Raw genomic sequence first — 14,108 nt, 5'->3', positions numbered from 1 at the left:
GCTCATTAATTCCAGGTGCTGTTATGGTTCCTGGGGCTGCAGCAGTAAAGAAAGCAGAGTTCCTGACCTCATGGAGCAACACTTGCGTGAGGGAGGAGACAGATGCAGCAAATAAGTAAATATATAGCACATCAGGGGTGATACGTACAGTGAAAAAACGAATGGTGAGGGGGTTGGGCCTGCTGGGAGGGCGAGAGGGCGGGGGAAGCCATAGTTCTGCTTTCAGTAGGGTGCCTGCAGGATTCTTCCCTAAGGAGACATTTGTACCGAGACCAAAGGGGAGGGGAGGGAGCAAAGGCTGTGGTATCTGGGGGAAGAGCCTTCCAGAAGACAAAGACCCTGAGATGGGAGCATACTGGTGGGGCCTGCAGGGACAGCAGCTGGGGGAGGGAGATCAATGGCATGGGGAGTGAACCAGGCTGTGTAGGGCAGAATATGGGGTCTTGTAGGCCACTGAAAGAATTTTTCTATTTTTAAATTCTGAGTGAGACCTGATGCGATTAAGGAATAGGGCACAAGACAATTACTCACAAGAGGCACTAGGATGCTAAAGACTCATGGAGACTAGGCCGTAAGAGACAAAGTCCAGACATGGGGAGCCATTAGGGGCTGTTGCCCATCCTGAAAGATAATAGAGGCTTGGAGGGGATGGGGAAGGAGGTGACAGGAAATGGCTGGATTCTGGATCTAATTGAAGGCAGAATCCACTGGATTTGCTGGGAGATGAAGAGTGGGGTTTTTCCTGAGCAATGGAGTAGATAATGGCTCTATTATCAGAGCAGGTTTCGGCGGACGTGTTTCAGTTATCTACTGCTGAGTGACAAACAAACCATGCTGCACTTAGTGGCATGAAACATCAGCAATCATTTGATTTGCTCACTAATTGCAGCCTGGGCAGGGTTCAATGGGGACGGCTGCAGGTGGGATTAGTTAGGGCAGCTCAAAGGCTGGCTGGAGCCATCTGAGGCTTGTTACTCACACGTCTGGCTGTGGATGCTGGCCGTCAGCTGGGCCCTCAGCTGCGATGTCAGCCAGAACTCCTGCACCTTCTCATGTTGGGGTTCACTCCCTCATGGCATGGCGGCTGGGCTCCAAAAGTGGCCTCCCAAGGAAACGAAATATGAAGCATGTGACATTTTCATGCCTTTGCCTCAGAAGTCCCATAGTCTCATTTCTGCTGTCCTTTATTGCTTGAAGGAGTCACGAAGATTGGTTCAAGTTCAAAGGGAGGAGACATGGACCCTAACCCTGGATGGGAGGGTGTCAATGTCACATTGTAGAAGAACATGTGGGACAGGAGGTATTGTGCCCATCTTTGGTCAATATCGTCTGCCACATAAAGGATGCAGAAATCAAGATTTGTAGAGTGTGAGCTGCTTGTTAATTATCACACAGGGATGTTGAGTAGGCAGGTGGATGTATGAGTCAAGAGAGGTCAAGGTTGGGGAAATAAATGTTGGACGCTTTATTATACAGTTGGTATTTAAAGCCACCGGGATGAGGAGAGATGTGGTGGGGGAGGAGGAGGAGAGGAAGGAGGATCAGGAGAAGAGAGAGTTTATTAAGCATCGCATTTTTTTTTTTTTTTTTTTTGAGATGGAGTCTCCTGCTGTCACCCAGGCTGGAGTGCAATGGTGCCATCTCGGCTCACTGCAGACAAGGTTTCGCCGTGTTGCCCAGGCTGGTTTCGAACTCCTAAGCTCAGGCAATCCATCTGCCTCAGCCTCCCAAAGTGCTAGGACTACAGGCATGGGCCACCGTGCCCAGCCACATTGCATAATTTTTATTGAGTAGTTCTATACTTAGCATTGTGGGAGGTACTTTGCACAGCTTAGAGCAAGATGAAGGCCTCCCTGCCCCAGTCCACAGTGAGGCAGGCCTCACTCTGTACCGCCGTAGAACTCAGCTCAGTTTCTGACTCTGTATTTTTCTCTTGCTCCCTGTGCCCCTGGTGTTGGAGCGCTTAATTAGATCTAACAAGGTCTCTTTTGTCCTTGTGCTTTGGAGTGTCTTCAGGCTTTCCCTGGATAATGATAACCAAAAGTATTTGGAGTTTTAGAAAACCTAAAACTTAAAACCTTCAAAAGGGCAATGTTGAGAAATAAAGAAGTGAATTATTCCATTGTTAAGCAACTCATGTCTGAGTAAGAGAAAACTTGAATTTATGGTGGTTAAAGTATATGCGAGATATTAAAAACAGAAGAGAGAGAGAAAGAAAAAAAAACCCAGAAAGCCATTTTTTGATCCTCAAGAGATCAGATGAAGTTTCTATGTGAAGCATTGAGAGATCTTTACTTTATGATAAGGCTAAATGCCAGATTGTCAAAAAAAGGGTCGAATATAAACTTCTTTGCATAATACATAAATCCATTCATAATCTGACCCTTTCCTTTCCAATCTCCTCTACTAGCAACCTCCAGTATATTCTGGTTGCCCTGCTCCAAAAACGCTCTAAACATGCCATGCCTGTGTACTACTTCCCCATGCTTTATTCCCCCTCTCCATTCCTGGCCAACTGCTACTCATCCTTCAAAGCTCAGCTTGAATGTCATCTCCTCTACAATGCAGGTGGTTGTAGTCACCTCCATCAGTGTTCCCATCTTTTGTATATACTTCCTATGATTCTGATCACATTCTGCTTAATATCTTATCACATCCTGTCATGTATGTGCTTATCTCCTTGAGCAGACAGTTTTTTAAGGACAGTAAACCCAGGTGCTTTTTCGTTTTTTTGCAGCCCCAGTCCCAGCAGCGCTGAGCAACAGAAGAGATAAACACCACAGTTTTTAGGAAGTTCAGTTGCATAAGAGATGACAGTAGAGGCCCCTGCATGTCTATTGCAGACAATTGTTTATGGGCTCACAAAAAACTGTTCTCTGGCCGGGCGCGGTGGCTCACGCTTGTAATCCCAGCACTTTGGGAGGCCGAGGTGGGCGGATCACGCGGTCAGGAGATCGAGACCACAGTGAAACCCCGTCTCTACTAAAAATACAAAAAATTAGCCGGGCGTGGTGGCGGGCGCCTATAGTCCCAGCTACTCGGAGAGGCTGAGGCAGGAGAATGGTGTGAACCCAGGAGGTGGAGGTTGCAGTGAGCCGAGATTGCGCCACTGCACTCCAGCCTGGGCGACAGAGCGAGACTCCGTCTCAAGAAAAAAAAAAATGTTCTCTGGTTTTGCGCAGTGGGATGCACTGTCCTTTCCTATATCTCTCAGTTGCTGACACTATTAAGAAATAGAGACTGGGCATGGTGGCTCACACGTGTAATCCCAACAGTTTGAGAGGCCGAGGTGGAGGATTGCTTATGACCAGGAGTTTGAGACCAGCTGGGCAACATAGTGAGACCCCATCTCTAACACACACACACACACACACACACACACACACACACACACACACACATATTAGCTGGGCGTGGTGGCAAGCCCCTGTAGTCCCAGCTACTCAGGAGGCTGAGGTGGGAGGATCACTTGAGCCTGGGATGTTGAGGCTGCAGTGAATCATGATTGCAACATCACATTCTAGCCTGCGAGACAGAGCAAGACCTTGTCTCAGGAAGAAAGGAAGGAAGGAGAGGGAGAGAGAGAAAGAAAGAAGGAAAGAAAGAAAGAGAAAGAGAGGAAGGAAGGAAAGAAAGAAAGAAAAGGAAGTAGAGAAAGAAAGAAAAGGAAGTAGAGAAAGAAAGGAAGGCAGGCAGGCAGGAAGGAGGAGTTTCCGTCTAATTTGGTAGGAATTAGAAAATTCCTCTACTCTGTCATTGCCATGTAAAACATCTCTAGAGATAGTTGTTTGAGGCAGACAGACTCATTTCCAACATGACATTACCATACCCAGATTTCTGGTGTCAAGCCACATGGCAGTATGAATGGTCCTACACAGATGACACGTTCAACTTTCATAGTTGTGTCTACCTTCCATTCCAGCTTGCTCTGCCTCCTGTATTTTCCAGAAACCTCTGGATTCTCCCTTCTTCCTCAGGGGTGTGTGGCTCTCTGGTGGGGAATTATCAACCAACATAATGGGAGATGCTGAAGCCCGAGCGATGAGCAAAGTGAACACAGAATACTGGGAAGCTGAGGTGCAGATGCACACAGGGAAGAAGCTGGGAAGAAGCTGGAGGAAAGAAGTGAAGGAAATAGGATGATGGAGCCAAAACTGGGACTAGGGAGGCCAGACCTGGGGAGAGAAGGTGGGAGCTGAAGTGGGGATCCTGAGGATGTTAACTGAAAAACCACGAGATCTACAACCTACTGTTTAACTGAAAGGAGAGACTCTGCTGGTAGAAGTTTACCTGTTGGGGGTGACTCAGGCAGAGCTAAGCTAGCCCTGGAATGACTCCAAATGATCCTGCAAGGTGGCGGCAGACACAGGAGAGGAAAATAGCCCCATCCTGGCCTGCTGGTCAAAGCACATGCGTGCTCTCTTCTCTCCCTCCCTCTCCACTCTGTCTCTGTCTCTCCCTCCTTTTCTCTCTGTTTCTGTCTTTCTCCCTCTGTACGTTGGCAGCTAACCTGGCATTCTGAACTCCACCCCCAGCCCTGTCGGTGCCTCTTTTGACCCTGAGCAGCTCTTTTCTCTCTTTCCCTACTTCTTACCATCTCCTGGAGAGGTTATTCTTAGCCACTTGCTGAACAGTTACTTGTTTCATTTAAACAAACAAAAAAGAAACAAAACCTGCCTAATGTGGCCGTAGACTCTAATTTAAAGAAAATGTATTTCAAACTGGGAAGAAGAGAAAATTTTTTTCTTAAATACAACTTATTTTCATTGATTCTGAAAGCGATACATATTTATTGTAGAGAGAAATTGGATTTTACAGAGAAGCACAAAGAACAAAATTATAATTACCCATTATTCCATGGTCAGAGATAACTGGAATTAACATAAGGATATTGCTTTGGCTTGAATGTTTGTGTCTTTTCCAAAATTCATGCTGAGGCCGGGCGCGGTGGCTCACACCTGTAATCCCAGCACTTTGGGAGGCCGAGGCAGGTGGATTGCCTGAGCTCAGGAGTTCTAGACTAGCCTGGCCAACATGGTAAAACCCCAACTCTACTAAAAATACAAAAAATTAGTCAGGCGTGGTGGTGCATACCTGTAATCCTAGCTACTCAGGAGGCTGAGGTACGAGAATCATTTGAACCTGGGAGGTGGAGGTTGCAGTGAGCTGAGATTGCACCACTGCACTCCAGCCTGGGTGACAGAACGAGACTCTGTCACAAACAAACAAACAAACAAAACCAAAATTAGAGTTGAAAGATAATCTCCAATGTAACAGTATTAAGAAAGAGGCGAGGTCTTTAGGAGGTGATTAGACCGTGAGGACTCTGCTCACATGATTGGATTAGTGCCTCATAAAAGGACTTGAGGGAGCCAGTTCAGCCCCTTCTTCTCTTTCAACAAGTGAAGACTCAGTGTTTGTCTTCTCCCTCAGCAACAAGGTGCCATCACAGAAGCAGAGAGCAGCCCTCAGCAGACATCACACATGCTGGTGCCTTGATATTGGGCTTTCCGGTCTCCGTAACTGTGACAAATACATTTCTATTGTTGATAAATTACCCAGTCTGTGATATTTTGTTACAGCAGCACAGACTAAAACAGAAATATATGCTTTTTAGCCTTCTACACACACACACACACACACACGCACGCACACACGCACACACACATTATTGGGATATAGTGTATGTATTGTTTCATAATCTACTTCTTTCACATGAACATTTTATGGTGAATGTTTTTCCATGCTAATATTTTTTCCATAAAGATATTTTAAATCATGACATAGTATTCTATTTGAACATATCAAAACATTTAATCTACTATTATTGGACATTTATTTCAAAAAAAATTTTCTTTTTGCTACTAGCAATAGATTTGTCTTTTTTTTTTTTCTTGAGACAGGGTCTCACTCTGTCACCCAGGCTGGAGTGCAGTTGTGTGATTTTGGCTCACTGCAACCTCCACTTCTGGGGTTCAAGTGATCCTCCCCCATCAGCCTCCTGAGTAGCAGGGACTACAGGCACACACCGCCACACTCAACTAAGTTTCGTATTATTATTATTTTAGTAGAGACAGGGTTTCACCATGTTGCCCAGGCTGGTCAAACTCCTGGGCTCAAGCAATCCACTCACCTCAGCCTTCCAAAGTGCTGGGATTACAGGCACGAGCCACCATGCCCGGCCACTAGCTTTGTCTTGAACAATCTGGTACTGAAATCTTTACCCACATCCATGGCTATTTTCTTAGCATAAATGTCTAGACATAGAATAGCTGGATTAGAGGGATGTGCATCTTAAGTTCCTGGTACATAGAGCAAAATTAGCCTTCAGAAAGCTTATGCTAATTTTCCTGTCAGCAATGCTGTTTCTCTAAACTCTAGATAATCCTGGCTAGTATAAATTTTTTTTTCTGTTATTAATTTTCTTTGGTTTTGAGACAGAGTCTTGCTCTGTTGCCCACGCTAGAGTGCAATGGCACGATCTCAGCTCACTGCAACCTCTGCCTCCTGGGTTCAAGTGATTCTCATGCCTCAGCCTCCTGAATAGCTGGGACTACTAAAAAAAGTACAAAAATTAGCCAGGCACATCTCTACTAAAAAAAAAAATACAAAAATTAGCCAGGCATGTACCATCATGCCTGGCTAATTTCTCTATTTTTTTAGGAGAGGCAGGGTTTTGCCATGTCAAACTCTTGGCCTCATGCAATCCACCCGCCTCAGCCTCCCAAAGTGCTGAGATTACAGGAGCGAACCACCACATCTGGCCTATTAATTTTTAATGTAATTCTCTTGAAGTCAGAAAATATACTTTGTATGAATTTAATCATTTTAAATTTACTGAGATCTAGTTTACAGGCCAGAATGTAGTCTGTTTTGGTGAATGTTCCATGAGCACTTGAAAAGAATTTGCATTTTGCCATTGTTGGATGAAGTGTTCTGTATATGTCAATTAGATTAAGTTGGTTGCTAATGTTATTGAAATCTTCTATACCCTTTCTGATTTTCTGTGTACTTATTCTATCAGTTAATAAGAGAGAGATATTGGAATCTCCCATTATAATTTTGAATTGGTCTATTTTCTCTTTCTCCTAGTTTTTCCTTCCTGTGTTTTAATGCTCTGTTATCAGGGGCACACACATTTAATCTTGCTATGTCTTCTTGAAGAATTGACCTGCTTGTCACAATAGGATGTTCATCTTTATCCCTGGTAATATTCTCTGTCCTGAATACTACTCTGTCTGCTATAAATATAGCTTCTTCAGTTTTTTTCAATTAGTGTGTGTATGGCATATCTTTTCCCAGCCTTTCACTTTTAAACTATTTATGTCTTTATATTTAAAGTGGGTTTCTTATAGACAGCATAGACTGAGTCTTGCTTTTTTGTTTTTTGATGCTAACCTGACAATTTCTGCTTTTTACTTTCATTTTTAATTTTTTTTTTTTTTTTTTTTGACAGAGTCTCACTCTGTCACACAGGCTGGAGTGCAGTGTTGTAATAGCTCACTGCAGCCTCAAACTCCTGGGCTCAGTGGCTCCTCCTGCCTTAGCCTCCTGAGTATTTGGGACTACAGGTACATGCCTCTGTGCCCAGCTAATTGTTGCTTTTTAATTGGAATGTTTAGACCATTTATTTGATGTAATTCTTGATACAACTGGGTTCCATCTACTATCCTGCATTTGTCCCCCACCCCCATGTTTGTCCCATCTGTCCTTTGTTTCTTCTTTCTTTTTTCCTGCCTTCTTTTGGAATAATTGAGTATTTTTTCTAATTATACTTTATCTCGGCTCCTAGCTTATTAGCTATGCCTCTTTGTTCTATTACTATTTTTTACTGGTTACTCTAGGGTCTACATATACATCTTTAACTTACCCCAGTCTTCCTTCCTGTATAGCGTAAGAACTGTGCAGTGGTACACCTCCATTTCTGCTTTCCTTCTTTGTGCTGTTGTTGTCATATGTCTACATGCATCATAAATCCCACAATACATTTATTTTTTATTTTATTTTTTGAGATGGAGTCTCACTCTGTCGCACATGCTGGAGTACAGTGGTATAATCTCAGCTCACTGCAACCTCTGCCTCCCGGGTTCAAGCAATTTTCCTGCCTCAGCCTCCTGAGTAGCTGAGATTACAGGCATGCACCACCACGCCTGGCTAATTTTTGTGTATTTAGTAGAGACAGGGTTTCACCAGGTTGGCCAGGCTGGTCTCGAATTCCTGACCTCAGGTGATCCACCCACCTCGGCCTCCCAAAGTGCTGGGATTATAGGCATGCGCCATCATGCCCAGCTAATTTTTGTATTTTTAGTAGAGACGGGGCTTCACCATGTTGGCCAGGCTGGTCTCGAATTCCTGACCTCAGGCAATCCACCCACCTTGGCCTCCCAAAGTGTTGGCATTACAGGCATGAGCCACTGCACTCAGCCCCCATAATACATTTAGACCAGAGGTTGGCAAACTTTCTGAGCTGGATAGTGAATATTTTTCACTCTATACAGTCTCTATTGCAACTACTCAACCTTGCTCTTACAGCACAAAAGCAGCCATAGATAAGACGGAAATAAGTGAGCATGGCTGTGTTCCAAAATATTTTTATTTAGGAAAATAGGCAGCAGGCAGGATTTATCCTGTGGGCTGTAGTTTATGATCCTTGCTTTAGGTAACAAAAAATTATATCTAAAGAACACGATGTCTTTTTTTTTTTTTTTTTTTACATTTACCTATGTATTTATCACATTGGGCACTTTTTCTTCCTTTTTTCTTCTTTTTGAGGTCCCACATTCTACTTGGTATCATTTTTCTTCTCCCTGAAGAATTTTATTGTGAGGGAAGAGAGAGACCCTATTGTTTTATATTGTTTTATACTCAGTACCTGTTTTAAGAAAAAAGAAAAAAAACAAGGAAGTGAAATCTAAGACAGGCAGCCCGGCGCCAGGCCCAAAACCAGGCCTGGGCCTGCCTGGCCTAAACCTAGTAGTTAAAAATCAACTCATGACTTAGAACCCGACGTTACCCATGGATTTCAGGTATTGTATAAAAGAATATTGTGAAACTCCCTGCTCTGTTCTGTTTCACTCTGACTACCAGTGTATGAAACCCCTGTCACGTATCCCCTAGATTGCTCAATCAATCACTACCCTTTCATGTGAAATCTTTAGTGTTGTGAGCCCTTAAAAGGGACAGAAATTATGCACTCGAGGAGCTTGGATTTTAAGGCAGTAGCTTGCTGATGCTCCCAGCTGAATAAAGCCCTTCCTTCTACAACTTGGTGTCTGACAGGTTTTGTCTATGGCTCGTCCTGCTACAATTGAACATTTCTGTAGAGCATGACAGCAATACATTATCTCAGCTTTTGATTGTTTGAAAAAAATCTTTATTTTGCCTTCATTTTTGAAAGACATTTTTGCTTGGTATAGAATTCTAGGTTGACAGGATTTTTTCTTACCGTCCTGTAAAGCTCTCTCTCCATTGCCTACTGGCTTCCATGATTTCTGCCAATAAGTCAACTATAATTATTATCCCTTTTTACCCTATATAAGTAATTTTTTTTTCTGGCTGCCTGGAAGATTTCTCTTTATCTTTGAGTTCTCAGCACTTTGACTCTAATGTTCAGGTGTATTTTTATTTGTGTTGATCCTACTTAGGGTTTTCTGAACTAGGACCTGTGGTTTTGTTGTTTTTGTCTAATCTTAGAAAATTCTTGAGTACCATGTCTCAGATATTTCTTCCGCCCTATTTCTTTTTTCTCCCCCTGGAATTACTGAGCTTCAACCTATTCTTCATTTTTTATTCTTCCTGGGACTCCAATTGCATGTATGTTAGACTTTTTGAAATTGTTTTATGGTGCTTGGATTTTATCACCACTACCACTGCCAATACAATTACAACCATTGCCTTCACCACCTTCATTACCACCATCATCACCTCCCCTCTGCCTCAACCACCACCTTTACTACCACCACCATCATCATCATATCCACTTATATGATGGTTACAGTAGGGCAAGTATTATTCTACACACCCTATATATGTTAACTCTTTAAATCATCGCATCAACACTGTAATATAGTTATACACATATTATGTTATTTTAATTTTACAGGACTTGGGAGAGGGATCTGGACTGAAGTGGAGGAATCTAGTACAAGTAGTGGAGCCCTCTGAAATCTTGGTTTGTGTCTACAAATGCTATTCCAATATTTGAAGCTAATAAGTCCGTTTAAATTTGCTTCAGGGAAGTACATTCAATCAATCATTCACTCATCCAACATTTATGAGCTATCTCCTATATGACAGAAAGATAATAGCCAACAAAGGCTAATGATAACTCTCCCCTCCTTCTCCCTCCTTCCTCTCTCTGCCAAAGCATGAGAAGTATTTGAATAATCAGTTTCCACTGTTCCACATTTTCATGGAAGAACACAGGCTTTGAGATCTGGGCCTGGGTTCCCAGTTTAGGCCAGATCCTCTGTGGCTTTCAGAGCACTTTTGGCTGTAGGTATTGCTTCCCATCTCCCTTCCCTTTCCTCCTCAGAACTCTTCCTGCTTTGGTCCTAATGACAAGTTGATAAGCTAATAGCTTTGAGGCCCCAGGACTAGAGGTGGGCAGCTCAGCTGCTTCCTAGAATTCTGAGCTTGTGAAGTTTCTTTTTTTCTTTTTCTTTTTAGTGATGGGGTCTTACTCTGTTGCCCACGCTGGAGTGCAGTGGCACAATCATAGCTCACTGCAGCCTCAAGACTCCTAACTCAAGCAGTTCTCTTGCCTCAGCCTACCAAATAGCTAGGACTACAGGTGCATGCCACCATGCCTGGCTAGGCTTGTGAAATTTCTGTACAACAACCTCATTTCTCTGTTTTTTACATTCTAAACTCCCAAGAAGTAAGTTTGTGGATATTTGACTTGCTGAAAATCATATAAATGAACTTTCCTAATTCTAGTTTCTTTCTGGAACACAGATTATTAAAGTGAGAATTAATGTGTGCCTGGGACAGTTTTGGCTTACACCTGTTGTTCAAGTGTAATTATTAATTGCACCCTCCCTATTTGCTCACAAAAGGAGTGCTGGTTTATTAGATGAAAAATCATATGGTCATCTGAAGTTAAGAAACCTCAAATCAAATTTTGTTATAGTTCAACCTGTTTTCTTATCTGTTAAATGAGAACAGTTCTCATAAATTTTATACAAGTAGATGAGAGATTAGAAGGAAAGGCTTTGACCTTACTAGAAGAAAAGACCTATAGAAATCCAAAGTGGCTTACTATTGTTATTATACTTTTTATATGCCTGTTGGCCTGTAACAGATGTATTCTGATTTAAGCATTAGCTAAAACTTTATGTTAGAATCATAATTTTTTATGTCTAATTATATATGCTTATAAATTTATGCATTTTTTGAGATGCTTTCTCTCTTTCTTTTATTTTCTTCTCATTCTTGTTGTCATCTTACCCTTCTCTTTTTCTGAAGACTTTAAATTGCCTTCATCTCTGTCTCACTTGTTTCTCCAATAAGTCCCCCTCCCCCACATTCCTAACCTCTCCGTACCTCTCCTCAAAAAGCAGCAGACAGCTTTGGTGATGTGATTGTTAGGGAAACTACTGGGGCCTACGTCAGGGCGACAGATAGGCCCCAGCAGCCTGCCACTGTCTAGAGCAGGGGTTGGTAACCTTTGTCTGTAAAGAGCAAGATAGAAAATATTTTTACCTTTTGTATTAGTCTGTTCTCACACTGCTATAAAGACATACCTGAGACTGGGTAATTAATGAAGGAAAGAGGTTTACTTGAGTCACAGTTCTGCAGGCTGAACAGGAGGCATGATTAGGGAGGCCTCAGGAACCTTAAAATCATGGCAGAAGGCGAAGGGGAGGCAGGCACATCTTCACATGGCAGAGCAGGAGGTGGGGGTGGGAGGTGCTGCACACTTTCAAACAACCAGGTCTAATGAGAATGCTATCACGAGAACAGCAAGGGGGAAGTCCGCTCCCATTGACCAGTCACCTCCCTCCTTCAACACTAAGGATCACAACTTGAGATGGGATTTGGGTGGGGACATGGAGCCAAAGCATATTAGCTTTGCAGGTCACATGACCTTTGTCACAACTCCTCACATCTGCCATTGTGGCACAAAAGCAGCCATAGACAATAGTTAACAAATGGGAGTGTCTGTGTTTCAATAAAACTTTATTTATAAAAAGGCCCTTGGGCCATAGTTTGTTGGGCACCCTAGTCTAGGGGACTGTTCAGGGCCCTGATTTGGCCTGGGATCTTATCTCAATAAACCACTCTAAACCAGGTATAGGAGACAAGTTAATACTTAAAGGGGGCCTCAGGAGTTCCCTCTTTAGGGGATAAATAATCACCTCCTTCTCTCTTTCAGTAAAGTGGTGTTTTCTAAGGATGATGATGGGTAGTTACAGGCATGTTCATTATCAAGCATTTAAAGAAAAGAGATCCTAGGTATTGACCAGTCATGGTCACTTGGGAAACAAAATGGAAGTGCCTAGACTCCAGGGCTCTGCCAAACGCTTGCAGTGGGTGCACAGCTCTAAGCAGAGGCCTCTTGTCTCTCATCATTTTTCCTTTTGGACCACTGCACACTTTCACATCCATATTTACCTTCTTTGGGGAAAAAAGAAAAATTTCTTTGCTTTTATGTGGGTAAGGAGTCCCTAAAGGAATCAGTTGGGGGGGCAGAGACGGGAGGGTAGTTTCAGAGCCAGCAGGAGGGGGTGACTGTCACAACCCTTCAAGAGTGACTGGGGGCTGGAGGGGGCTGACAGCCTCACTGAACTTCCCCACAGTGTTGTTAGCTGAGGCCGGGCCCCCTCTGCTTCTGGTTTTGGCCCTGACCTTAGGATGGCTTTACTGGCCAAGATACAAAGCCCCACAGACAACAGCCCCAGGGGTCCCCGTGGTGTCATTGTTGTAGTTAGTGACTCTGACCAGGTGCTGACTGGAGCAGGGTTGATGGGCCCCTATGTCCACTCACCCTAAAGAGCAAGTAAGGTCAATGCATGCTCACCAAGTCCATCATAATGTAGCCATGGTCTTTTTTTTTGGCTCTCTGTTTCCATCATGGGATTGCTACTGCAGGACAATAGCAAAAAGGGGCTGTTCACGATGGAAACTTTGAGAACAGCTCTTCTTTGAGGAATCCTCATTGCTGGCTGTGATTAAACAATTTCAATGTACTGAAAGCTGTGTAAAGGCAATTCTCAATTACCTGTATGTTAGGTGCCGAAAGCGTCTAATTAAGCCAACTATTTGGATCCTGGAATGTACTCTCCTAGAAACAATTGCGGTCAGGTCTCACCCAGCTCACATATACCTATTTAACCCACAGGGGACTAAAGTATTAATACTGTAGGTTAGCACCTGACGAGCATATGGAGGGAACATCATAGGTTCAGAGATATTGGTAAGATCTCATTGATAGAAACAGGAGGCAGAGAAATTCTAAGCAGACAGGGATGGGTCCCAGGTGAAACCCCACCTTCAAGCCAAAGTAGCCTGAAACCCACAGCCCAAAGTGATAACTTTTTTTTTTTTTTTTTTTTAGACAGTCTCGTACTGTTTCCCAGGCTGGAGTGCAATGGCATCATCTCCACTCACTGTAACCTCCGCCTCCTGGGTTCAAGTGATTCTCCTCTCTCAGCCTCCTAAATAGCTGGGACTACAGGTGTGCTCCACCAAGCCTGGCTAATTTTTGTGTTTTTAGTAGAGATGAGGTTTCACCATGTTGGCCAGGCTCATCTCAAACAGCTGACCTCAGGTGATCCACCCACTTTGGTTTCCCAAAATGCTGGGATTATCAGCATGAGCCACTGTGCCTGGTCCAAAGTGAGAACTATTCTCATTTGCCCACTCTCTCCTGATTGGTTCTTTATGAATAATGTCTTTTTACCAACTGAATGTTGCCTTTTCCAAAACTACCTATGGCCCACCCCACTCCCATCCTGTGCCTATAAAGACTCCAGACTCAGTTGGTAGACAGATGGCTGAACTTTGGGGGAGATGGCCAGACTTCAAGAGAGATGGCTTGTAATCCCAGCACTTTGGGAGGCCGAGGCGGGCGGATCACGAGGTCAGGAGATCGAGACCATGGTGAA

The 14,108-nt window shown here is 43.6% G+C and overlaps 1 long non-coding RNA gene across 1 annotated transcript in view; it reads left to right on the top strand.

Annotated features, from left to right (window-relative positions):
- Window positions 1-14,108, top strand: part of LOC131381774 (uncharacterized) — a 45,119-nt gene that overhangs the window by 1,988 nt on the left and 29,023 nt on the right. Inside the window, exon 2 of the long non-coding RNA XR_009210710.1 lies at window positions 16-115. This is a non-coding gene — a long non-coding RNA (uncharacterized LOC131381774). The remainder of the gene's footprint in view (window positions 1-15; window positions 116-14,108) is intronic.

The sequence above is a fragment of the Hylobates moloch genome, unplaced genomic scaffold (assembly GCF_009828535.3).
Source record: "Hylobates moloch isolate HMO894 unplaced genomic scaffold, HMol_V3 SCAFFOLD_18, whole genome shotgun sequence".
Classification (NCBI taxonomy): Eukaryota; Metazoa; Chordata; class Mammalia; order Primates; family Hylobatidae; genus Hylobates; species Hylobates moloch.
Note: the sequence above shows the minus strand (reverse complement) of the source record. Positions and strands in the feature narration are given on the sequence as shown.